This window comes from Notechis scutatus, chromosome 2 (assembly GCF_049901735.1).
Source record: "Notechis scutatus isolate UNSWTSFEM ecotype Mainland chromosome 2, rNotScu1.2, whole genome shotgun sequence".
NCBI classification, from domain to species: Eukaryota; Metazoa; Chordata; class Lepidosauria; order Squamata; family Elapidae; genus Notechis; species Notechis scutatus.
This window is the reverse complement of record NC_142010.1, coordinates 211776716-211804396: the sequence shown is the minus strand read 5'-3', so window position 1 is coordinate 211804396 and position 27681 is coordinate 211776716. Positions and strand designations below refer to the sequence as shown.

General features: G+C 37.0%; 2 long non-coding RNA genes across 3 annotated transcripts in view; one reads left to right on the top strand and one right to left on the bottom strand.

Moving 5' to 3' along the window:
- Nucleotides 1–27681, bottom strand: part of LOC148132497 (uncharacterized) — a 60916-nt gene that overhangs the window by 16756 nt on the left and 16479 nt on the right. The gene's annotated exons all lie outside the window — the stretch shown is intronic.
- On the top strand, nt 668–13811 carry LOC113416164 (uncharacterized). Of its 2 annotated transcripts, none has more exons than XR_015748099.1 (5): nt 668–1114; nt 2530–2754; nt 7893–8002; nt 10983–11150; nt 11461–13811. It is a non-coding gene; the product is annotated as an uncharacterized LOC113416164 (long non-coding RNA). The 2 variants fall into 2 exon arrangements; XR_015748098.1 differs by having other exon boundaries at nt 7864–8002.

Below are 27681 nucleotides of genomic sequence, written 5' to 3'. Positions count from 1 at the left end.
AACCCCCCCCCCCCCCCCCCCCCCCCCCCCCCCCCCCCCCCCCCCCCCCCCCCCCCCCCCCCCCCCCCAAAATTAAAAAAAAAATTAAATCCTACCACTGCACAAAGCCCATATTAATTGATATATTGCATAATAGGAAAGGGAAATAACTAAAATCAACAATTTGCTTAGCACACTAAGAAAACTGACACTTCAAACAATCATCAGTCTTGCTTTGAAAAAGGATTGTCAATTTTTCTGTCTTTAAACAGGCATTGCTAACAGATGCTCCTTGTTCTGACCCAGGCTTTGTCAAACTTAATACAACAAAAACTGAATTTTAAAGTAAAACCTTTTTTAATGCAATGCTGGGAATTACTTGCATTCCCAATCAAAACTCATTATACACAATTCCTTCAAATAAGAGCATGCTTTTCAGTGCTGTAGAATGCTGCCAGGAAATAGAAGTCCAATAAAGACTAGCAATAACCAACCCCAAAACCTAGAAAAAAAACCGACCAGGGTACAGAGCTTCATGAAGGACTCAGAGATTACTGAACTGCTTTGCTTCCTGCAAAGCTCTTCATCATTGAGGACTGATTTTTATCCCTTATGGAAGGGGCAATCACCTCCCAGCCTTACTCCCGAGTCACCCCTTCTGCTTCAGCTGCTCTCGCCTTCTAGCAGCTCTGCGTACACATGCACTGGGAACAGGCTCCCCAGGGTCCTCTGCTTCACTGCTGCCAGACTCCAAAAGCTCCAAAGGCAGCACTCCACTCTCAGATGGTCCTGGCCCCATCCCTGCATTGGATGCAGGACCCTCATCCAAGTCCTCGCCAGATTCCCTGACTGGTTCCCTTTCGTCTTCACTGTCCGATACCTCTGCCATCCACACCAGCTGCTGGTGAACCACCACACTTCTGTCACACATTATTTGACTCTGGATAATACAGTCAGAATCTTGGCCTCTCTCATAAATCTGTTTTGAAAAATATCAAGCCACCCATGCAGCTTGTATTTATCTAATCAAACACCATTCAAGCCTATGATCCTGCTGAGATTTAACAGGGAGACTGTAATCTCTGTGTACCTCATCTCAGATGAAAACTACCAAATTCAGTTGGCCTTTTTCCAGGTAACTCTGTTTCACACTGCAGCCTTAGGCATGTGAGAGCAATCTGAAAAGCTTTTGATAAATTTCTGGGTATGCTATTCAGCTCTTCTATTCTTCAGGCAGTCTCTATGCTCAGAGCACCGGGACAATCTAATTTACAGCTATAGTTCACCTGAGAGTAGAGTATTGAGGTATTGATGTAGTTATATTTGATTATGTGCCACAAAGTGCATGTCAACATCCACCCATCATGCTATAGGTCATCCTTCTTCCCCTCTTTACTTCCATTCTTCTCAGCATTGCCATAATAATGTGTCCTAAATATGATAATGTGAACCCAATAATTTGTGCCTTAACGGAAATCTTTGGACTGATTTATTATGTTTATTTGTTTGTTTTCTTGTTAGAAATAGGGAGTTGCCATTGCTAAACCAGGCAGACAAACAATCAGGATTAAGTGTCTGCAAATCAGGGGTGAAATTGGGAGAGGTGATAGGGATGATTTCAATCAGTAAAAAATCACCCCTGGTTGCTATTACTATTATACCAAGTATCCCAAGCCACGCCCACAGAGCCGGTAGGGGAAAAAATTGAATTTCACCCCTGCTGCAAACGCCAAATCACCACAACCATATGCCATGTACATTAGCAGCCACTGTACTCCAACAGAAATGTTTTGAGAAAAGTGCATCCTTTAGTTTTACTAATACTGGGATTGCATTATTGCTTATGAAAATGTATGGGATTTTTTTTTTCTCCCCAAAGTGTTTTATCATTATGGCTATCTGCTTAAATTAATTGGTTCTAGCATTTATTGTTCAATAAGAGTAAAAAAATATTTTAACTCAAAATCAAGCATGTGTATTTTTGAATCAACTCTTTTACTAATAATACATGGATTTTAAAAAATCAATTTTAGCCAAGGCAACACAAGAAATTTTAAAAATTTGGTGGTTGCAAAATTTAATTCTTATGAGTTTATTTTATCCACAGTCTCTCTAAATAAAGGTAAACATCCCTGCATTTTCAGGTCTCAAACTTGTTTCTCTATTTTGAGTAAATTACCTCAAAGAAAACAAAATGTCCTTTGTGGATTAATAAAAGATGGTTCTGTGTTAAAAGTTGGATTATTACTTGAGTGATCTCCAAACCCAACATTTAAGGGATTTCCACCAGTTTCTTTAAAGCATAATCAAAAAGTAATTTCTTGAACAGACTTGCCTTTGCTCTGCACTTTATCGTGTAGGACTTGAAATTGTGCAGTTCTGTATAATTTAAGATTCATCACAGATACTATTCTTATTCATGCAAGGTCCAAAGCACGTTTTCTGGATCATTTTTGGAGTGTACACAGCCTTAATAATTTTGTGATGATACTTTGGCATGAACAGAGACAAAGCATGAAAAAAAATAATCATCATGTTGGTTTCTTGCAGGCAAAAGTAAATGAAGCTTGCTAAATATGTGCCTTGCCAAGAAATAAGGCACAACACTAATGTTCTTGCCAATAAATAAGGCACAACACTAAAGTGCAAAGGAACAGCACAATCTAACAGAACAGTCTGAAATTGCACATAATTCTTTCCTTCACCTCCCAAAGAATAATAAACGCTTTTGGAAGAAGACTGAAAATTCCAGGAAAGCAGGAAATCAAACAGACAGTTGGTATCATATATTTATTTTTTTATTATTTGTTAAATAATGAATGCTTTTAAAGAAAAATTTAACTGTTCTAAAATTTAGGGGGGGAAAGTGTTTTCTCCCAATAGGGTTAAACAAATTTGAAATAATATAGGAAATCCTTTTAATATAAATTATGACAGTTTATAGAGATTAGGGAAAAACAGAAGCATGACAACTGCAGAGAACACACAAGTTAGAGTGCAAATGGACAATAAGATTATTATAACAGTAAAGGAATTCACTTTCCTAGGCTTTAGGAACATGAAGTCCTTTACTCCATTGACCAAAGTGGTGACTACAGCCCAGAGGTGGTATTCAGCAGGTTCTGACCAGTTCTGGAGAACCGGTAGTGGACATTTTGAGTAGTTCGGAGAACCGGCAAATACCACCTCTGGCTGGATATTTTACAATATCCTTCCTCTGCCACATCCACCAAGCCACGCCCACAGAACCAGTAATAAAAAATTTTTGAATCCCACTACTGATACAGCCCTGAGAACAGAAAGTGTATAGCACTTGGAACAATTGCAGTGTCTGGCATAAATAACATCTGGAAGAGTAAAGACATCAGTCTCATAACCAAATGCAACTTAGTTAATGCAGCAATTTTTTCCAATTGCTACTTATGGATGCAAAACTTGGACTCTGAAAAAGGCAAATAGCAGAAAGATGGATGCAAACTGGGGTGCTGGAGGTGACTATTATGCATTCCATGGACTGCAAAAATAACAAACAAATATATTCTAGACCGAAACTCACCAAACACATCACCTGAAGCCAAGATCACCAACAGAGACTGTCATACTTTGGTCATGTTTTGAGAGCTGACTCACTCAAAAAATCAATCATGCTGGGAGTGATTAGAGGACAAAGGAGAAGGGCCACTCCACTGGCTGGACACTATAAAATATGACATTGAGATGACCATGGCAAATCTGAAGGAGACAGTGTAAGACAGAGGGGCATGGAGAGTGCTGTTCCATAGAGTGGCCGAGGGTCAAATAGGACTGAATGGCTGATGACGGTTACCAAATAGTAGTTGATGTACAGCAAACTCTCACTGACCTAGCAAAAGTGTGAACTATGCTTTGAAACATCCTTAAATACTTCAGTGAAAACTGAAACTGATTATCCAAGGGCACAATGGAATTCAGCTCTGAGGAAGATTTGATATGAAAAATGCATCCATGAGAAAACATTGAGTGAACAAAACTGAGCAGGACTGTGTACTACAGTCCACTGCATGGCTCCCAACCTATGAGGGGGATTGGAATGTGACCCTCTCCCAGTCTTGGGCTACCTTACAAGGCTGTAATAATAACATAAGCAAATCTTTGTGCCATCTTAAGTTCCTCACATGGAAGACAGATACAACTGTAATAAGCTGAGAGAGTAGAATGTACACATTTTTATTCTAAATGTTTTCCTTTTCCAGCTCTCTTTTCCACTACTTTTTACAAATAGGTGAGGAAGATACAGAGATTTTACTCCAGACAAGCAAGAGGGAAATTCTAGACAGTAACACTGGTTTTTGTTTGTTTGATATGTCAGTCAGTCAGCCAAGCAGCCAGCCTGTCACCAGCCAAGCCAACAGTCCAGGGCATTTGTTTTATTTATTGCTTAGTAAGACAGGGTGCCAGGCTGATACCAGTGGCTGACTGAGTCAGCAACTGCCACAAATTACAGAATAGCTATGAGAGGGAACAAAGAAAAGTTCAGGATTTTGGCAACAGGAAAGCTGTCTCTCTATTTCCAATTTGGAAGGTGAAGCTAAACAGATGCAAAATTGTTCCTTTCTCTGCCTTTTCTTTTCAAGAGAGTATTCATATGGCACGAGCAAAATGCATTCAAGGCTCCTAAGGAAAGTAGTTAGTTATTCTGGTTACTTTATTTAGAACCTCCTCACATTACTATGGAAATAGAGGAATTACTAGAAAGTGAAGAACTGAGCTTTTTGCTGGGTTAATCTATTTAACATGACCAAATGATGTGGACTGATAGATTGGCTGAAGTTTTGCGAAATGAAGAGATCAAAATTTTCGGAGATTCTAAAATTCAAATTGATAAGTCCTTGAAACCTACTAGATCAGACTACTTCTAAAGGTATAGGGCAGTGATCCCCAACCTTTTTTATGCCGCGGCCTGGTACCGGCATCAGCTGGGCGCCCGTGACCCGGTGCCGGCATCAACTGGGTGCCGCCATCTTTTTTGCGAAAAAAGTGCTTCCGGTGACCTCACCGGAAGCACTTTCATCAAAAAGATGGCAGCGCCAGTGCTTCGGTGAGCTTTTGGTGAAATGGCTTTCTACCCGGAAAAGCTCACTGGAAGCTTCAGCGCCGCCATCTTTTGATGAAAAGTGCTTCGGTGAGCTTTCTACCGGAAAAGCTCACCAGCAGCACTTTTTATCAAAAAGATGGTGGCGCCAGCAACCACGGCCCGGTAAGACTTGTTCCGCGGACCGGTACCGGTCCACGGACCGGCGGTTGGGGACCCCTGGTATAGGGGGAAAAGGAAGTCTGTTCATTGATGTGGCAATACCTGAAGTTAGTCAGATTAATGAAATGTTTTTCAAGAGAGAAAATAACAAAATATTGAGATTTACAAATTATGGGGGGAAATCAGTACTAATACCTACTGAAATTTGAATTTTGGTGTACTGTCATATTTTAAACTATGTATCAAACTCCCTTAATTTTGGGGGAAAAATCCTATTTAGAACAGCTTACATTATATGGCATTACCATCATAACTCTTAGGTCCTTGACTGTGACCTGAATCATGTAGACAACAGTGTAGTCAACACTAATGGACCCAGCCCATTAGATTGTGATATTCATTTAGGCAATTATAAGATGCATTTATACTCCCTTTTAATGCATTACATACATATCAATTAGCAGTTACATATTCTGTAAAAATGGTTCAGATATTTTATAGGAGAATGTTTTGGACATGGATGTAACTAAGTGAAAGATGTGGAAGTGTAAAACCTCCAATTTATTCCTAGACACCATTCTTGTCTCTGTTTATTCTTTCTTAGCCCTCTCAATGCATTTCAGTCATCATCGTGATTTCCATCCTTTTTCTACTCAGCAATTATATTCGTTCCATTGTAGAATCATATCACAATGGCCAGCTGAGCATCTTAATGTAACATTTGCTCTCTGTGTTCATCCACAATTCACTCGTGCAATGGAAAATATATGCTGAAATTCATTCTGATGATCTACCCTTACATTATGCTAAAATGCCTCTTAGTCCCATTGCAATTGCATGACAATGTGCCTGAGTCTTGTCTGTTCCCCCTAGTAATTTTATGACTAACATTGAAAGAGGTAATGACAAGGGTTTAAATAAGCAGGTGGAATTTTTTACTCAAAGGAGTCCTACAGGATGGTAAGCATAGGAAGCCAACCTGAATCCAAGGCAAGCATTGGGAGCCAGCATGAATCCAAGAAAGTTATCTATTCTTTCCCGGCACAAGACACAACTGATACAACTAAACAGTGCTTTCTTTGAGGAAAGCAAGAATTAGACAGCATCTAAAGCACAAAACCTCAATGTTCTTATTCAAAGGTTTTTCACATGGAGAAGTCATTGTCCTCCTTTGATTCCCAAACAATGTGAAAAAGAAGGAAGGAAGGAAGGAAGGAAGGAAGGAAGGAAGGAAGGAAGGAAGGAAGGAAGGAAAGAAAGAAAGAAAGAAAGAAAGAAAGAAAGAAAGAAAGAAAGAAAGAAAGAAAGAAAGAAAGAAAGAAAGAAAGAAAGAAAGAAAGAAAGAAAGAAAGAAAGAAAGATTCTTCATTTTTGGACAACCTATTCAGACTTATGCTGCAGTACTATTTATGCTTATGTAAGTAAGACACTTACTTCCCAAAGGGCACGTCTATGGTTTCATAGTTTAGGAGTTTCAGATCTGAGCTGCAATCCAGATAATCAGTAGACAGTAGCAAAGAGAGGCAGAAAAAGTATATCACTGCTATTTAATGATTGTCTGGACTTTATGGTTCAGATCTGATAGCATTATTGCAGTTAGTGGAATTTCTTCTTCCTGCTATCAGAGAAGTGAATGCATTAAATTAAATGGTAATTCAATTGCATCAGTAGTTTAACAAGGACTGATGAAAACAATCCATTCTCTCACACAGAAATCTGGCAGAAAGCAAACATTTCTTCTAAAGAATTTATGAGACATACAAAATGATGTAAAATCATTTGAAAACAGGTGGGGAGGGACAAAGCCTGAGGCTTTTAAGTTGATGAATGACAAGCACTTATCTAGAAAGATTTATGAAATTAGTAAACTCGTCATAAAACAGGGCTTACAATGGATTTTATTTTTATTTTTTGCCCTGGAATATAGAGTTTTCTCAGTGAAGTTGACTATTGCTTAAAGATCCATTGTAGTTGATTTATATCTCATTACATAAGACAATTTCTTTCTTTCTCACTTTTCTGATTTTTCTCCATTCCCACATGCAACAGAGATCGTGAGAGGATTCCACGCAAAAGAGACTAACCATTTGGCTGTGGGGAAATGTAGGAGTATCTCTTGAAGACATAGGTGCCCTAAGTCCAGTTCAAGGGCAGTTAGTGCTTCATAGTCAAGGAGGACCTCCCAAACAATCCCAAAAGCTTTAACATCTGTACCAGTGGGGTGCGAAAGGGAGGGCAGCATTTCAACTTTTTCTGAAACAAGTGAAAGATTATGGATATAACACTGCCAAACACACTTTTGATCTTCACAAGAACTCTATGCAGTGGATTTGACTGAGCATCAGTTAACTCATAAAATGTCACCATATGATGAATGAGGATTTGCATTGGGTCCCTCTGATTAAAGTGACTGCAACTAACAAATAAGCAACAAAAGCCCACTTTGCTAACTTTTGCTATTTTCTGGATATTGCAATATAAAATAGGCCTGTTAACTCTGGTGGGTTTTTTTAAAAAAAACCCAGTAAATAAGCAAGTAAATATTAAATTTACTTAATATTTCTCTAATGTTATTAATATTTATTTAAATCTATCTACTGGGATCTTTGGATTAAAACAAACAGTGACCTTTCTTCTTTCACACATTGGAGGCCTGCTCTATTTTCCTTTCCCTTAAAAGAAATTTGGAGCGAAATTGGACTCAAAAATAGGAAAAAATTGGGAAACCAAGTTAAACGCTGAGAGAGGAATGGCTGCTGCAGCAGAGAAGTGGCCGGTGATCAGAGAAGTGTGAATATGTTTACAGCTCCCAACACTGAAACAGAGCTGGCCACACCCAGCAGGTCATCTACAGTAACTGTCTCTAAAGTGTTAGATGAGAATTGTTGCAAATTTTATACATCCTGAACCAAGGATAGGATAGAATTGACTCAAAGACAGAAAGACTACTTTTATGTCAGAACATTTAAGGCCTTTCCTTAACTTAGCTCCAGGACTTTCACATTTAAGTTGGCAACTAATGGCAATATTTTCATAGTGAGTCAAGATGTTGTGCTTCGTCAACAATTTGGTCAACATTCTTGTCAGGTGATTCCAGTGGTGGGATTCAAATAATTTAACAACCGGTTCTCTGCCCTAATGATTTCTTCCAACAACCAGTTCACCACACTGCTCAGAAAGTTAACAACTGGTTCTCCTGAAGTGGTGCAAACTGGCTGAATCCCACCACTGGGTGATTCCTAGGGCTGGATTCAACCTGGCACATTTTAAACATTTTAGACTAGCATAGTCCTTGATCTCAAATCCCAGAGCATTGTCTCTAAGGGTAATTCTGTTTTGGGGTAGTAGAGTCTAGTTTTCAAACCAGTTCTCCCATTGTCTCTATGAACTAAACCTTCACTTGGGGATCTGACTCACTCTGAATTGCAACTGACCTGTGCAGAAGGGAGGAGAGTTCATGGTAAAGTGGGAGAAAGAACTCTTTCATAGCGCAACTCTGCTACTATCCACCTATCTTTTTGGTTGTACTTCAATTGATGTGGTAAAGGAGATATCCCTCTTCTAAAATACTATACTATTAAATCTCTGTCCAAGAGGAGGCTGATCACGAGCTGATGTCAGCTGATCATTCTGAACATGCCAACTCAAAATATTTGATAAATGAAAGTGAATATATATGTCTCAGGATAATGTTGCAGGATCCAATCTGGGTCAGTCATCGGAACCAGAAGTTTAGTCTTCTGAGCTTTCGGACTAGTGCTGGAGCCCATCCTCAGGGAACTTCTCTCTAGCAGAGTGTGTGCTTTGGGCTATTCTGGATTTATATGCAGTCTATTATATATTTATATGTTCTGATTTATATGCAGTCTGTTGTAGCTTTTTAGATGTTGATTGGGGTGTTGATGGCTGCTGATTAAGTCATTTGCTGTTGTTTCCCTATTCAAAATATTTGCACCAAACTACAGTGAATTTTGAAAGATGGCTAAACCCTCTGGGGTAGACATCTACTAAAACTTGCCTTCTTCCTCAACCCCAGCCCTAGAGCACATTAAGGAGAATTATTGATAGTTCTTGTCAGTTAGTGATGTTTGATGGGAAGGAAGAGAAACAGGAGAAATTCAACAATCCTGGTAATCATCATGCACATTCTTTTGGCAGAATTGAGTTTTCCACTGGATATCTACTTATATCAGTAGAGTTTTCTGTCCGTTCAAGAATTCATGGATAGCTATGTTGAGAAGAGCTTTTAATGATGACTTTGTTTTATTCATGTATTAGGAATTGAAATGAAGCTATTGTCAGGAACCAAATAGATAGTTTATCATTGTTAGGGCACAATTCATGGTATCAGCCCTTTGAGATAAACCAAGTGGGGACTAATGGAACTCTACTATTGCCGGATATATTAGCAGAATCTTGGAAGTAAAGATTCTCTCACCACTATTTTTTATACATCAAAGAGTATCAAGGAGCGTAATCTTGGGGTTCTTTCTCACTCCCTCATATCTTTCAGGGCTAAGCTGGTGTTTCCACAACAGCTGTTGAATACATTCTTCAAAGCCATACCACTCTTCAAAGCCATACCACTTGTACATTTCAAGTAATCTCTTTTGATTCTCTTCAAATGCCACAGTTACTACATTAATCACATTGTTGGCACTGAAGATGCCAACTGACCGAGTATCTCACTGGCATGGAAACTAAACCCTCCATAGCAAGCCCAGTTATATATTCTCAGACTTTTGGGGTCTAATTAGTTGAAATTAAAATATAGAAACACAATAGAATTGATTTTTAAAAAATCCATTTGTGTTGGGAAATTCTTGCCCAGTATCAAGTTTGTTCTATTTTAAAGATGACCATTACATTTTATAGTTTCTTTGATGGTGTGCTTGTCAGGCAAAAGGAAATAAGTTGGATATAATAAAAAGAGATTAAGCTACTATGGAAAAGATTGCCCTCCACTTGATTTGTTTGTTTTGGCTACAATTGCACAGAATATTTCAACAGCTAAGACAAAGGTTAAGCACAAGTAGCAGTAATTGATAATGGTAAACCACTTCTAACCATAGGAATAAAAGTATTTTATTGTCTGCTTGCGACAGCTGATCACAGGGAAGTGGAGTGTTTTATGATAACATTTATCACGTTATTTTGTAAAGATAATCAGATCTGAGAAGCAGCTTTAAATGTTTAGAAATCCTGTTCAATTAATGTTTAAAGCAGCTAAGGAAACTAAACAGAGAATATCCCACAATTGAAACATTTTTTTCTACAATATATTCTCTAAAGTGCAATTGTGCCTATGTGAGGCAGCTTAAATTCATCACGGGGAAGACCTTTTCATTGGGAAAATGATGTAGTTCTTTTTATCAAGGCAAAGAGATGTGATTTGCCTTAATGAAACATTGCACTGCCTTCTAGGCACGCCATCATCTTCTACCAAATGTCCTCTGGGCTCTTTCCTTCATTTGCAAATGTTGGACAAGGAAAGCTTTCCAAGGAAAGCTCCAAAACACGGCACGATGGAAGCTTTTTTAAGTGCTTGCAGTCATCTATAGCATCTTCAATACTTGGAAAGTGGAAAGGATTTCCAGAGAATTCTAAAATGAGTGTTGCTCTCCTCCAAGCATCCTACAGCATTGGCAAAAGCCAAAATGGTGACTTTTTTCACCCTTAGAATTGCCAAAGGAAAATGAGCAGGATTTGGGGAAGCAGAGCAAAGAGAAGCACTGTAAAGCATCAAGACTATTTCTCTTTATTCTTAAAGGTCAGCAAGCTGTGTTGCTTCCTGAAGAAGCTTTGAGGGATGATTCACACAAACTTTGCGACCTCCTTCAGGTGTTATTATTATTTCAGGCCTAATGAAACCACAGTCTATGCTATTTTGAACAAAATAAAGAGAAAAGAAGAAGAATTAAAGAAATATGCAGAGAAGGTAAGTATTTCTCAACAAATTAAGCTTTTATAACAACCTTTAAAAGTAAGAGAAATGGAAATGATGAATTTTGTGAAACAAAAAAAAAAATGAGTTTGAAAGAAGCGGCTAGCATATGCATTTCAGAAAGAGAAAGAAAAGAATATTGAAATTTATATTGGAAATGTGAACAACAAGAAGGGACATTTTTATCATGCTTGAGGGTCATGGAAAAAAATCTAGATTATTGTCTCAAACACACACAATAATTCAGAGGATTTTTAAGATTAATATAAAATTGAGACTAATTAATATAATTTTTTTCTTTTAGGTCTGAAGGACAAATATTTAAAAAATCATATGTGCATGATAACTGCAGCAAGATTAGTATTCTTTCCATCTGTGCACACAGATGGAAAAATTCGGCCTTGCTCACAATGGAGAAACAATTGGTGAAGATGATGGAACTTGCTGAGATGGCTAAATTGATTTCTTTGATCAGAGAAAAGTCAATAGTTGCATACATTGCTGACTGGAAATTCCTTATGGACTTTTTGTGTAATACAGAAAAAATGAACTTAAGATTTATGGTTTTGATGATTCCACAGGATAGGTTATAGAAAAGAGAGAGTTGTGTTGTAACCATAGAATAAAAAGTAAAGTTGTGATTGTACATATGACTGCTGTAAAGAAGATTGGAAACTACTTCTTTGCAGTTTTTTTTCTTTTCTATTTTTCTTCCAGGTTGCTACATCGAGTCTGCTGCATTGAGCCAACTCTTCTATGCTACAGGGCAGTATTAAAGCAGATATAAACAATGGGTTTCAGTTCAGAAGAGGACATTCATTCTCTATCATATCCCGAGAGGGAAATGAGAGAAATAATGAGATGCAATTTGATGTGATGAGATTGGTGACACTACTTAGCCTGCTTGTGAAAGGCAATTGGACATTAAACCAAAGGAGACCAAAAGCCTAGATTATTTCAATCCTGCTAAATAATTTATGTGATGATAGCCCACTTATAAATTATAACTCATCATCATCATCATCAATATCATCAACATCCTAATGTTTTTCCTGCGGGTGCTGGGTCTACTTTTCAGATCAACAACTGCCATCTTGTGCAATCAAACACACCATCTGGATCCAACTGGACATTTTTCATGTCCACATTTATTGTAGCTTGCCATCTTTGCTTTGACTTCCACATGGGCACTCGCTATCTATATTAAAATGGAAGGCAATGTAGGCAACGATGTGGGTTCTGCTCATAGAACATGGCCATACCACTGTAGGTATTTCTCCCACATTTTTTCTGATATTGACATGGTGCCCATTTGCTTATGAAGTGTGTCATAGCTGACATGGTCAAGGAGGCAAACCCCTAACAACCAACAAAGCGTGTGCATCTCCGTGGCATGTAAAATGGCTAGCACAATGTAGTTTCTGGGTGCACCATTATAAAATATAATATGTATCATTATAAAATATAAATGATGTAATGAAAAAAAGGATTGTTAAAAACTGATTTGACTTCCTTCAAGTCAAGCTTAACTTCTGGTGACATGATATTCTTTCACTAGTATGGATGAAGTTTGCCTTTGTCCAGACTTTTTAAAACTTTATTGTCCAGCTTATCCACTTCTGACCCTGCCTAACTTAGGTGTAAGCTAAGATAGGACTTACTAATTCCAAGATCAGTTGCATTAATTGCTGCAACTGCATAAAACTGCCTGATAGTTCTCCAAAATTCCAGAGTTGAAATCTGTAATAACAAAACTATAGCAATAAAACAGGTTTGTCTACTGAGAATAGAAACTATTACAATTGATGCAGATGTTTTACACTGGTAAAAGGATCAAGTAGTAGCAGTAATAAATAAGAGTCTTGACAGAAAGCAATAATACACAAGATAACATTGGACTGTGTGAGTCATTGGCTTTATCTGAAATAAGACAGCTTCATAGGATTATATAGCCTTAAGAGCCACTTCTTATTGTGGATGAATATGTGTTTCCCAGGCTTCATTAAAGAAAAGTGGCTGATATTTGCCTCTGAGGTCACATGTTTTTAAAAGCCTTTTTACTATCTCAGCAAAGTTTAGAGAGAAGGTATGTTCACTTGGGAGTCTGAAGAGTAAATCTCACTGTTCAAAATATTTTTAATTGCCCAAAATAGAATTTTTATAATACTTCTCTCCAGCAAGGCTACAAGCTCACCATCATTAGAAAATAATTAAGCTGTAAATATAAAGTAAGATGCTACCATGTCTTCCATAGGAAAAAAAATGAAAATTCAAAGTCTGTTTTTCATTACTGAAAAGTATAAGTATCACTTAAGTATAACTTAAGTGAATAAATAAATGCATGAAAATTGCTGGTCCCCCTTTGTCCTATTGCTCTACCCACTGCAACTATTCTCCAAACTTAAGTTCTTTTGACCTCAATAGGGTATCTTCTCCTGGGATAGAGGGATCATAATCCAGAATAAAAGGGGAAATTCAACAATCAGTAATAAAAAGAATGATGTCCTTGGAATAAATCAATATTAAAACACTATCCAGAGTAGTGGGTCATTATAATGGCAAAGATTAGGCTCACATATACCAAGTATCTGCTCCAGAAATGGCTTTGGCAATCACTCTTTCCATTAGAAAAGGCCATTTTAAACTCGTATTCTGACTTCAATGGTTGTTGATTGGATTTAAACCCAAAGATCTAATTTTGCCAATTCTAGCTACTTTTAGGGAGATGCTGTATGTCCAATTCTTCATGACATTGGGTGAGAAAGGAAAAGTGAACTTCTTTGAACTTGCTTCAATAGTTGACCCTTTAAGGAAAGATGATGTTGTGGAAGTAGGCATCATCTTTTGGTAAGGAATGTCTTATAGGTAGCAGCTATGATGTCTCTATTCTGTGCATGATAAAATATGTTTTTGCATTTCAAAATAAAAGATACTGACAGTATTCTTTTCTCTTCTAACCAAAAAGAAGATATGGATTTGGGGAGCAAGGGGCATACAGGGTGCATGATAAGCCAATCCTTGCTATTTATTCCAGTTTTTTTAAAGATTTATTAGACAGACCAGCTGCTTTGGCTTTCAATAGGTAGCGCTTAGTATTTTGCCCTACTTTCAGTACATTATTTCATGGAATTTGGTGCAGGTGTGGGTTAAAAATCAGTGAAAATCTAAAACATGACAACATTTAGAAGGCAGCATTTGAGACAATGTATGGTGTAATTGGGGTTAAGTCTGTGCAATAATAAACTTCCTAACAGTGAGCATAATCAAAAACGTCATCAAAAAAGCACAACAAAGAATGTTTTTTCTGCACCAACTCAGAAAGCTCAAACTGCCCAAGGAACTGCTGATACAGTTCTACAGAGCAATTATTGAGTCTATCATCTGCACCTCTATAACTATCTGATTTGGTTCTACAACCTAACAGGACAGTCAAAGACTTCAGAGAATAATTCGGACTGCAGAAAAAAACAATTATTACCAACCTGCCTTCAATCAAGGACCTGTATACTGCATGAGTCAAAAAGAGGGCTGTGAAAATAGTTACAGGCCCCTCACATCCCAGACATAAACTGTTTCAACTCCTTCCCCCAAAACAACGCAATAGAGCGTTGCACACCAGAACAACTAGACACAAGAACAGTTTTTTCCTGAAAGCCATCACTCTGCTAAACAAATAATTCCCTCAACACTGTTCAACTATTACAAAGTCTGCACTACTATTACTGTTAATCTTCTCATCACTCCTTATCACCCATCCCCTCCCACTTGTGACTGTATAACTGTAACTTTGTTGCTTGTATCCTTATGATTTATATTGACTGTTTCCTAATATGATTTGATTGCTTATTGTACCCTATGACTATCATTAAGTGTGGTACCTTATGATTCTTGACTCTTGACGAATATATCTTTTCTTTTATGTATACTGAGACCATTTTCACCAAGACAAACTCCTTGTGTGTTCAACCACACTATTCTATTCTATTCTATTCTATTCTATTCTATTCTATTCTATTCTATTCTATTCTATTCTATTCTATTTGTATGTAAATTAACCAGTGGAACAGCTTGCCATCAGAAGTTGTAGGTACGGGAGGTTTTTAAGAAGAGAGTGGACAGTCACTTGTCTGAAATGGCATAGGGTCTCCTGCTTGAGCAGGGGCTGGTGGACTAGAAGACCTCCAAGGTCCCTTCCAGCACTATTCGGATTGATTGATCTCAACTAACTATAGCTCAAGACATGAATTACTGAAAAAATATTGTTTGCAGAGATGTCAGATGATATAAAATTCCTCTTTGTGTCACTTAATTTGAGTGGGTTGTTTCCATTCATATATGGTGATTATCACTCACTGTAATCACTGTAATCTTTGGCCATGCATCAAAGAAAAGTACAATAAGAATATTATGCTATGCTTCATAACTCAGACATACCAAGATAAAAGTCAGATTATCTTAAAGTGCTTTGAACCAAAACATTTGTAATTCTACACTGTTGCCACTCAAGGATTGCAAACCACAAGATCCTTTAAAAAAACAACTGGTAAAAATTAGCTGAGTTAAGTGGACATCAATTAATTTTGGGATATAGCAGTACAGTTTTAGTTCAGTCTCATCAAAATGCTGCAAAGCAATTCTATTAAATAGCAATCCCCATTTTATTAAAGTTTGTAGTTTATTCACAATGACAAGAAGAACTCTTGGGCATTATATTATTTCTTACAGGACTCTTAAGAAAGATTCCAGATTTAAGTTGTATCTAACCACTTTTTAATTGCATAACTTATAAACATAGTATCTCATTGTTGTTGTTGGTTTTTTTCTGCCTCCTCCCCACCTCCTAAATCTTTTCTTCCTTTTCTGTTTCAGTGTAGTACTATACTGAGTATCTTGGGAATATCATAAATGTCATTTATGAGGTTCTTTTGTATTTTATACTGCTCAGTCTTAAGTAGATCAAAATGATCACCACAATTACTCATACTACTTTATTGTAGGAGATATTTGATAAATACTTATTATCTTATCCTACTATTCCATACTTTGCTCCACTTCTACTGATATTCATTTCATTATTGCATGTGCATGTTTGAAAGACTTCAAGCATAGTGGTAAATTATGAGCAATCACTATTTTGGGGGAAAGAAAAAAAATGGGTCTGCTTATAGCAGCAATAATTGCTGTAGAACAATAATTGTTAATGCTAAAATGTAAATAAGCATCTTTCTGAAGGGAGAGAAAGTTGTATTTTTAGAAATGTAGATGGAAATGTCAGGGGAAAAATCCCCACAGGACACAGGACACAAATTATATCAAACAGCAACAATAGAAGCTTTCCAAAAATGCAATATCCATTTCAACTTAGCATGTGGCCTTTTTTGAAATTCACAGTTGACACTAATGTTCCACAATGGAATTCCCTACTAAATTAATTCAGAACAATAGGATTTCCCATTCCCCACCTAAGGATTTCCTGATTGTCTGGTAATTATATTGTAGCCATAAATGCAGAAATAGGGATAGCTGCGTTTTGGAGTTAAATACTATATGCAGCTTTTAGACATCTTGACTCCAATGTTTACTGTGTATGTAAATAGACATAGACAAAGGGTGGTGACCTTTGTTTTGTTCAGGTGGGATCCAAAGGAAATGAAGCATAGCACTATTTTTCCCCACTATGTGTTATTAAATCTTCACAGCTATGAGTTTTTCTCTTTCTTTCACCATCACCCCTATACATTTTCTTCTTTGAAAAGTCATTTTTCCAGAGCTGCCAATATTTTAACTCCAGCATGCTAAGGTGGATTTCAACCAGGAAGGCTTCTCTTGATAAAGGGACGCAGGAAAAAAAATCCATGTGGTTAACATTTTAAGTGCTGAATATATCTGCTCACTCTGAGATTAGTTGCTCCAGTGTAGAAGAAAGTAGCCAACTATCTACTATCAATAGGTTATAATTGAAACTAGATAGTAAAAGTAACAGGGTTGCTTGATCATTTCTAACTGAAAATTAACCAAGAACTCCCACTCCTCCATTTGAATGCATTCTGTTTTATTTTCTGCACTACATACACATACAGGTAGTTCTTGCTTAATAATAGTAATTTGGTTTGGAATTTCCACCACTAAGTGATGTGCTCGTAAAGCATGATGCCACATTAGTGCATTAGTGACTGTGGGGACACCACAACCATTGTGAGTACAAGGACTGGTGATAACTGCCACTTGTTTAGCTCTGTTTTAAGTCTGAACAATCGCTAAACAATGGATTAATGGTTATTAAGCATGGACTACCAGCATAGGAGATGAGTTAAGTTGCAGAAGCCCTGCTTTTAAGGGGTCAGTACTACCAAATATTTGTCTTTCATCTTTTTATCAGGTGTGCATGGCCATGTAATAAATGTTTTTTAATATGCAACCTTTGGAGGGGCAATTGTGAAGAACCATTAGAGAAAGGAGCAACTTCCCCACTCAGATAAGCCTATGTTTCTATGAAGAGACATTGCATTTGGGACACAAACTAAGCCAGACAAAGAGATTATGAATGTATATAGCCTGTGTCTGGCTAAAACCAGACAAAATATGTCCTTTCTCATTTCTGAAAGACTTTCTTTGTGTGAAAGAGCAAAGGGGATCCTATATATCTGCAGAATAGTTTTCTTCCCAAAGGAAGAAGAGTTAATATATCTATGAAGTGATAAAGCCAGTAGTTCTGTAATATGTAATCTAATTTCATTCAATTTCTGAAGTTACACAGTTCACATGATATTTAGAAATGAAAAGAAACAGCTTTATCAAGATTGATCCATCTAATTTAACACGATCTGACTTGGAGAAGCTAAGCCCCTAGGGGTCACTATAGCTATATATGTCAGAGCTTGGCCATCTAGTCTTAGGCTGTGGGGCGAATTCTACAATGCATCTAGATATCAAAGCTTTTCTTTCACCAGTTAGCCTTGAAGTTTGAGAGGGTTCTTGGATGAACAAAGCTCTCATTAAATCATGACCTTGAAGCAAGGCAGCTCAGAGGTTGCTGCGGTTCAGATGAGGCCTTCTGGGCTAATGAGGCCCATTGCTCTTAGAGAGAGCTATGCCCAAGGACAAACTGGAAAGAACAATCATCCAATAGCAATGTGGTCTGGCAGGTATGTTGACATGAAGGTAAAACAGACAAACAGGTGCCAATAGCCAGAAAACCAGTCAGGATTAACTGGATCAACAAAGAAAAGAGTCTCTGATGCCAAGTTATGTGTCTATCACTGTAGGAAGAAAACAGAAAATAATCTCTATTTAGACTGGGTCTGTTTCCTTTTTCTCTTATGTAAATTAGTGGCTTTTCCCTGTATTTTGGCTTGGGGCCAGTTGCCCCCAAGAGCAATCACGGCTACTCAGATATTAGACCATCAGAGGTATTAATAAATTATGAGCAAAAAAAAAGAAAGTCCCCATCTTCCAGAAAAGCATGGAGATTAATAGTAGTGGATCTCTCTTGATTTATATTCCCAACTAAGAATAAATATTAAGTAGAAGCATCATATTTTGTTTAATTACATAGAAAATTGAAAAAAATGGAATTTGATTTCCTGATGTTAGAATTCACTATGGACAAAGCTATGATCTCAGAGAGAACTATGGACCTTTCTATCTAAGGATTCTGAGCTACTTTGAAATGCCTTCCAAATCTTTGCATTTTCATGATAACACTGTTGAAGAGTTGGACTGATTTATAGCTCTCTTGTTTTCAGGATAATTGAAACTACTGCCAAACAAAAATTTCACCACAGGAGAGGGATGATGCTTGAAGTTTTAATTGGAAGGAACTGAACCTGTTGTTATACCAGTAGGATCCCACCCCTGATTGGGTCCCTCCCTCCCCTCTCTCTATGCAGGACCTTTAGCAGTTCAGGGTAGAACAATAATTTTCACCTCTTTTTTTCAGCATTACAAGTGAAGAGAAAGATTGCCTTCAAATTGTTTCTGAGAATGAGAGATGAAAATGGTAGCAGAGTGACAGTGCCCGCAAAAGAAATTTAATGTCCTTGTAACAACAAACAGTATGAATAGCTTGTAGATCAAAAACAGTAGAATGCAAACAGGGTCTATATAATTTTCAGGCAGTAAACAAAATAGTTTAATCATCAAGTGTTCCTTCACTTCTTTCCTCTGTCTTTAAAAGATCTGCCAGGTGAGTCCTTTAATGATATTCCACCTTATTTAGTCTTTTCTATTAGGTCAGTTTACTGAAGTAAATAATTATATTATAAACCTGTAGCATTGCACTACAATTCCTAATTAGCACTATAACTCCAATGCAGCTGAATTATTGGATTCAACACATCAACATCAAGGATTGGGCAGATGGCAATAATGATCTCTTATCACTTCTGTGTTACCTTTTCCCTGATTTAAGAGCTTCCAAACTCCCAAATGACTCTGGGAAACTTGCAATATAATCACAAACTTCAGAACATCACTATGCGACTCTTATCATATATATGGAAGCACTGTGCCACACTTTCATATATATGAAAGTACTCTGATGAAATGTATTTACTCTTCATATTACTCTAAGTCAATTCTGTGTAGTGGTTAAGTTGGTACTGGCCTACAAAGTGGGAGATTGTGAATTCTATTCTCACTTAGACACCAGAGATGGTTGATTGATTTTGAGACAGTCATTCTCTTCAGCTTAACCATCTCAAATAGAAGAGGAATGTATCTGCCTTAACTTGTTAAAATAAATGAGATATAAATCTAAGAAAGAAAAGCACATCACAGGTAATTTTCCTGTTAGGCTAGTACAATTTGGTCAAGCTCAAGAAGAAATCACATTACTGTTCCATGATGAGCTGTTTTCATTAATGATGTTTCATGCTTTTCAAATTTCATGCTTTTTTCTTTGATGATTCAAATACAGTAACCCCAAAAAGAATTTGTATATCATATTAAAACTGGGGCACATTTCTTTCATCTCTTTAGAATAAAAGCATGAAATCTGCAAACATTTTTCATGAACAAACTGTGCTTTTTGAATTGCAGCAAAGGATTGGTAGAATGTCCAGATGATAAACAGGCACTAGACAGCTCAATCTCTGTTCAATTCTGTGTTTGTCCAGAGATGTACTAATCTTGACTAGAATGTCTACTCAGAAAAATGTTCCTTTTCATCCATTATTTATGCTCTTTTGCCCCCTTAAAGGAAAGAGAAGCCAACACTTAAATGGTGATATAGGCTGCACTTGGAAGTCTTTGTACAAACAATCATAGAAGTCTAAAATATGTATATATATATTTCTGTTAACGAGAATCTACCCCTCCCTTCCCACCTCCACCCATCTAATAAAATAAATTTATATTCATGCTCAGAATTGTTTTACAGCTTTGGATTATCATCAGAGACATAAATGTTTAAGCTTTTTAAAAAGTGTCTTGATTACATAAATTAAAGAATGCACAGGTTCCAAAAACTGCCATATTTAAACTTCTCTTCGTAAAGCCCTATGGAATTAGATCCAATAGCAATGTTAATGTTCCTTATTTCAATACTGTTTATGGAAGCTTATGATTCCAGATCCCACAGTTTTGTTTTCAAATATTATTTCAAATGTTTAGCTACAAGGGTACATAATACAGTATTTATTGAAAGTCACTCATATGTTGTGCTGGAAATGGGTAAAAAGCAAACCAAGGATCCTTCATTTCATTTTTTAATCATAAACATGCCTTAAACATAAAGCAGTCCTTAACCTAGCACCTATTTAACTATATGCAGAGCACATCATGAGAAAGGTGGGACTAGATGAATTACATGTTGGAATTAAGATTGCCGGGAGAAATATCAACAACCTCAGATATGCAGATGATACCACTCTAATGGCAGAAAGTGAAGAGGAGCTAAAGAGCCTCTTGATGCGGGTGAAGGAGGAGAGTACAAAGTTGGCTTGAAACTCAACATTAAGAAAACTAAGATCATGGCATCCAGCCCTTTCAATTCCTGGCAAATAGATGGGGAAGAAATGGAGGTAGTGACAGATTTTATTTTCCTGGGCTCCAAGATCACCGCAGATGGGGGCTACAGCCAAGAAATTAAAAGATGCTTGCTCCTGGGGAGGAAAGCTATGGCAAAACTAGACAGCATACTAAAAAGCAGAGACATCACCCTGCCAACAAAAGTGCGTATAGTCAAGGCTATGGTTTTCCCAGTTGCAATGTATGGCTGTAAAAGTTAGACCATAAAGAAGGCTGAGCCTCAAAGAACGGAGGCCTTTGAGCTATGGTGCTGGAGAAGACTCCTGCAAGTCCCTTGGACTGCAAGGCAATCAAACCGGTCAGTCCTAGAGGAGATCAACCCTGACTGCTCTTTAGAAGGCCAGATCCTGTAGATGAAACTCAAATACTTTGGCCACCTAATGAGAAGGAAGGACTCACTGGAGAAGAGCCTAATGCTGGGAACGATTGAGGGTAAAAGAAGAATGGGACGACAGAGAATACAGTGGCTGGATAGAGTCACTGAAGCAGTTGGCATGAGCTTAAATGGATTCTGGGGGATGGTAGAGGACAGGAAGGCCTTGAGGAATGTTGTCCATGGGGTCGCAATGGGTCGGACCCGACTTCACAACTAACCACAACAACCTAGCACCCTCCAGATTTTTTTACTTCAATTTTCATATACCTCCATCTTTGTTCATACTGGGAACTCTGGAAGTTGTAGTCAATATGTCTGAAAGATTTAGGGTCAGAGAGACTGATTTAAGATTAAATGAAGAAATATGTCCTTTTCAGTGTCATATTTCAAGAGGACTAAAGAAAAGGGGTCTTATTCCTCTTATACCATCACTCATGTCTGAAAAGACTTTGTCCTTTGGTAAATAAATACACAAAATACTAATCAACAATTCAGTTACATGAATATTGCACGTGCTATCATCTAAAATGCATTCAAATATATCTTTGTGATTACAGTGAGCCTAACGTTTTTGGTGGGCAAAAAAGGAACAAGTGCCAAGAAAAAGGGTCAAAACAAATGAATGGAATGGAATGGAATTTTATAGAATTTAAACTTAAAATCAGAAGAAAGGATTATACCAAATATGTAACTTAATTAAAGCACTTTTCATGGCAATCATATGTATTCCCACCCCACCCCAAACAGTTTTATGCTAATTTGAAAGAGCGATCTTGGGCCTTGTTAAACTGTTGCCTTTTTTTGAAGAAGCAATTTGGATTTATCTTATCGCTTACCTCATGGTATCCATTGATGATGGAATGTGTCTTACTGGTACCAATGTCTTACTGGTACTTTGGTTGACACTGGAATGGTAGTGGAGAAGAATCCAGATCATGTATTAAATGTTCTCTTCATTCCTGCTCTTTTATTCAGATAAATCCCCAATTAACCTAGAATTTCTCAATTCAAAATTAAGACCTGACATTTGCAATAACACCATCACTGTGCGGATTAGCTTACAGCTTTGTATCTACTTCTAAAGTTCAAAGTTTTTCCTGGGAATCAGTTCGGTTCTTTTGAACTTCATCACCTGGCATCCAAACTCAGTCCAAATATTTTAGCCAAGTCTATACAGATTTCTTGACAATCCCATAATAGTTTGCTGTCGTCTTCTTGGATTTGGATTCTTTTCCTAGGTGGGTTGATTTTTCTCATGTCCAAGGAGCCCAATTTATCCTTATTGTCCACTATGCATTATCTCCTTCCTCTTTCATTCAGGCTGGCATGAGCTTATCAAAAGTTCATATCAACATCAATCTCAGATTCATGGAAACTGTTGAGCTCTTACATCATGTCAGGGTAGCCATACTCTGGGAGGGGTCTGTTACTGAATTTAGATAATGATTTACTTTTGCCCCCAATTGGACAGGATCATAGTTCAAAGTGGGGTAATAATTCATGAGTACCCGGTATTTATCTCTGACTTCATAACTATGTAAATGATCTCTACACTATCCTGGAAAAAAATGTTTGTGAGGAATTGAAGTTTTATGATATGAATCATCAGCTGGATGCTGGCACCATCAGATAATATTGTTGTGTTAAACCCTGAAAAGAAATCCTGAAAATTGCACAGACCAGCTAGGGAAAGCCTCACAGTATGAATTAAGAAAAAAAAATGGAGTGGTGTTGCTAAACATAACATATCCTTAGTAAAATGTGTTGCAGCTGCACATGGCTTAGAATTCAAATGGACTCACGAAAGTGCCAATGAGATTCCTTAAAATAATCTTTATGCTAGTGTGTCTCCTATGACTCTTTCTTTGAAATCACTGCCAGCTGACCTCAAATCTTGTACCCAATTGGATTCAACAGCTAGTTTTGCATCTCAGCTTCTAAATTATTCTGTGAACTAATCAGCCAAAATGTTAAAATAGATCTGTGTATAAAATACATCTATTTAACTTTTCAGTGGTGCTACGTAGATTGCCTGGCCTAATTTTTAAGGCATTATTTGTTCAAGGCAGGTTACTTACAATATTTCAGGCCAAGCATAATATATTTGTTCTGAATGAAAATAAATTATGTTTTAGAAACATGGTGAGCTTGTTTTGTGCTCTTGTGGAAGAGCATTACTTTTGGCAAATGGCATTACTTTTTTTTCTAAATAATGGTTCAAAGTAATAAAGGAAAATTAATAATATCAAATATTCTTATATTTCTTTCAAATGTTGTTTATTATAGTAATTTTATTAGGGCTTACAAGCATAAAGAGTAATACAATTTAAAACAAATATAAAAGAAAAAGAGAAGTGTAGAAAGATAGAAAAAAATAAGAAAACATTATATATAAAAGATGATACCCCCCGAGCAAACATTTACAAACTTCAGTAACTTAACCTCTTCTCTAGTATTTCAATTAAAAGAACTTCTTTCCATATCCCATTCCCAATTAATAATTAAGTTGTAAAAAAACATCATTCAGCAGAAGTGTATTACGAGAAATAGTTCCTGATTTACAACAGTTCATTTAATTTATGACAGTTTTTCACACTTACCATTGCAGCATGCCCTTGGTCAACATTTGAATGATTGGCAACTGGTTCATATATATGATGGTTGCAGTGTCTTGAGGTCATGTAATCACTTTTGGCAAGCAAAATCAAAGGGGAAGCTAGATTCACTTAACAACTATGTTAGCAACTTAAAAACTGCAATTATCCACTTGACAGCTATGACAAGAAAGGTCGTAAAATGGGACAAAATTCACTTAACAAATGTTTCCTTTAGTAGTATACATTTTTGGGCTCAACTGTGGTCACAGGTCAAGGATATCTTTATTCCAACTATTCTATTCAAACTTCAAATAAACATTCTTATCCCATATTTTCTAATCAGTCAAACTTTTCCACATACTGTATAATTTCTTATAATAAATTTCAATACTTCAATACTTTAAATACTTCCTTGATATCAGGGGTGGGCTTCAAAAAAATTAACTGGTTCTCTGCCCAGTTGCTGGGTGGGCGTGGACATGGTGGGTGTGGCCTCGTCAGCTTCCTGCACCACAGTGGCAGGGGACGTTTTCACCCTCCCCGAACTCTGGAGGCTTTCTTTGAGCCTCTGGGAGGGCGAAAATGACCTCCCTGGGCTCCGGAGGCTCTGGGAGTCCTATTTTTCGCTCTCCCTGAGCCTCCGTGCAGGCCCTGCACTTATCTGGGATCCAAAATGGGCCGCATGGGGACTCCTGAGAGGGTAGAGGAGGGTGGACTGGGCCAGCCAGGGATGGGATTTGCCAGTTCACTGAACCAGCCATAAAATTAAGAACCGGTTCGACCAAACTGGGGCAAACCAGCAGCAACTCACCCCTGCTTGATATCATCATGATATACCAACCATGATAGTTCCAAAATATAATTTTGGTACCATTTCTAGTTGAGATCAGTGAAATGCAGTTAACCAATCTCTTATTTTGTCTTTAATGAGTAAGGTGCATCCTTTATTTTTCATATTCATGTAAAAATAAATCAGTGTGTATCTTGAGTAAAGAGTTTTTATCTCATTTAAGTGTAATGAACTCTTCCCTTAGGATGAACTCTCCTTTTAAAAAAAAATATATTAAAATACAGCTCTAGAGGAATGCCTAATTGCTCATAGCAAGGAGAAATGAAATGGAAGATTAAGTCTAAAGGGAGGGAGGAGAACATATAAAGAAAATACCCCTCCTGTCTCTGCTGTGAGGAATTTGGCAACTCAGGGAAGAAAAGTATACCCAAGTATAGACATTCCACATGTGTCCCAAAAGGTACTGTTGGTTTATTTAATTTAATTACACACTCTTCCTAATCTAAAATAATAAAACCATAGATTTTTATTTGCTGTACAATCAACTTTTCTCCAAGTAAATAGATGGCTGGAAAGCACATGAAGCATTCAGTTGAAAAGCAAACATTTTAAGAGTAAAACCAGCAAAACAGGAAATTGTCTGACAATTTCAAGTTTTGCTGTCAGTTTTTCTGTATATAAAATAGCAGGAAGAAAGGGTGTTGCAACTATATAAACTTTTCCACAGAATCCATTTAGAGAAAAGTGAACATAAACCAAGCCAAGGTATAATGGAATATATTATTACTTTCATACTTCACATTATATTTTATAAAGATCTGTGGTTCTTTTTAAAAATGCACATCTCCCAGATTTTATTTTTATATTGCTCTATAGTTCTCTGGTATTGTGGGTTCACTGTGCACACTGCATGAGCTTTGTTTATTTACTCCCGATATTTGGTGCCAATAAGTCGCAAAATTCATTTTCATAGCTTGTGTTTCTATATTCTAATTGCATCTTGTCCTTTCTAAGTCATTGGGTGTGACATATTGGCATCACAGTGACCTCTGAACTCAGCAACACTGAGAAATTATGATTTGCTCAAGGCGTATCTTCATAAGAAAACAGTTATGTGAACTTCAGCCTCCCAAGTCCAAGTGCAATATTCACAGCTACTATTAGGATGGTTGGCCAGAGGCATAACACTAAACTGTGTGCTAATTAAAATAGGCTTTACTCTGATAAATATAGCTATGTATACCTGGCAGCAATTGTTAATTGCATTTCCTAGAGGCTAAACAAAAATGAGAACACAAGCACTGAGTAATTAAAGATGACATACTGGTTATTTATTTCTTATCAAATATTTATTATGAGTCACTTTCTAATTAAAAATATCCAAAGTGATATAAAATAACCAAAGGAACAGTTCCTGAAAAGACAGGGAAAATGAGAGTGATTTTATTTGGTACCTACGTATGATGAACAAAAAATGATTCTATAAGATCAATCCAAAGTTCATGTGTTAACACTAATAGTAGTTTGTATCTCCCTCACTTCAGAAGACTGTAGTATTGAGTAAGTAAACATAAAAAAAACTTATATGGGTAGATCTCAATTTATGACCACAACTGAGCCCAACATTTCTGTTGTTAAGTGGGACTTTTGTTGAGTTTTGCCCTATTTTACCATCTTTCTTGCCGCAATTATTAAATGAATCACTGCAGTTGATAAGTTAGTAACTCAGTTGTTAAGTGAATCTGGCTTCCCCATTGACTTTGCTTGTCAGAAGATTGCAAAAGGTGATCACATGACCTGGGACACAGCAATGGTCATAAGTATGAACCAGTTGCCAAGTGCCTGGATTTTGATCACGTGGTCATGGGGATGCTGCTTAGGGTGTCTCAAATTTTTCCACTTTCAATTTTCAAACATTAGTGCTCAAAAGTTGTGACATACCTTGAGGATCGTAAAGATATTTTGGTTACTTTAATACAATTTAGATGTGATTACATAAATATCATAACTTTTTAACATTCTGGTTGTTTCATTTGCTGAAAAGGTTATAAGTGTGAAAAATGGTCATAAGTCACTTTTTTCAGTGCCGTTGTGACTTGGAATGATTACTAAGCAAACTGTTATAAGTCAAAGATTCCCTGTACTCATAGAAACTATGCATTCAATTCTTTACAGCATAATTCTATCTATCTATTCTATAGCAAATGTGCTTAATTTCTAGAGAAATGCTTTACAGTTTTGTAGAGTTTTGTAGTCTTCTTACATTAAAAAAGAAAGAAATGACTGCATACAAAGGCAATAATTTTGGTCATCAAACTTAGACACTAAAATGTTAAATTTGTGCTGGTAGAGCAATCAGGGTTTATAATTGGCTATATATCTTCCAAAGATTTTACACTTACATTGAATGTAAGACTAAAGCCATATTAGAACACTCTTCTGTGTATGTAATTTAAAACAAGATGAAGGAAATTCAAGAGCATACATGCTGGCCCATTCCTCTAACCAGACTCTTGATGCAATCAAGGTTCCTGCTCATAAATATAATCCACAAGTCCTCAAGTTTCAACCATTTGTTCAGCAACTGTTCAATGTTACAATGACTGAATGAGACTTATAAGCAGTCTTTGAAATTCTTGTTGTTGAAGCACTCCTGGGGTCATGTGAACAAAATCAGCTCATATGACCAGTCACAGAAGCAAGGGGCGCAGTGGTTAGAATGTAGTAATGCAG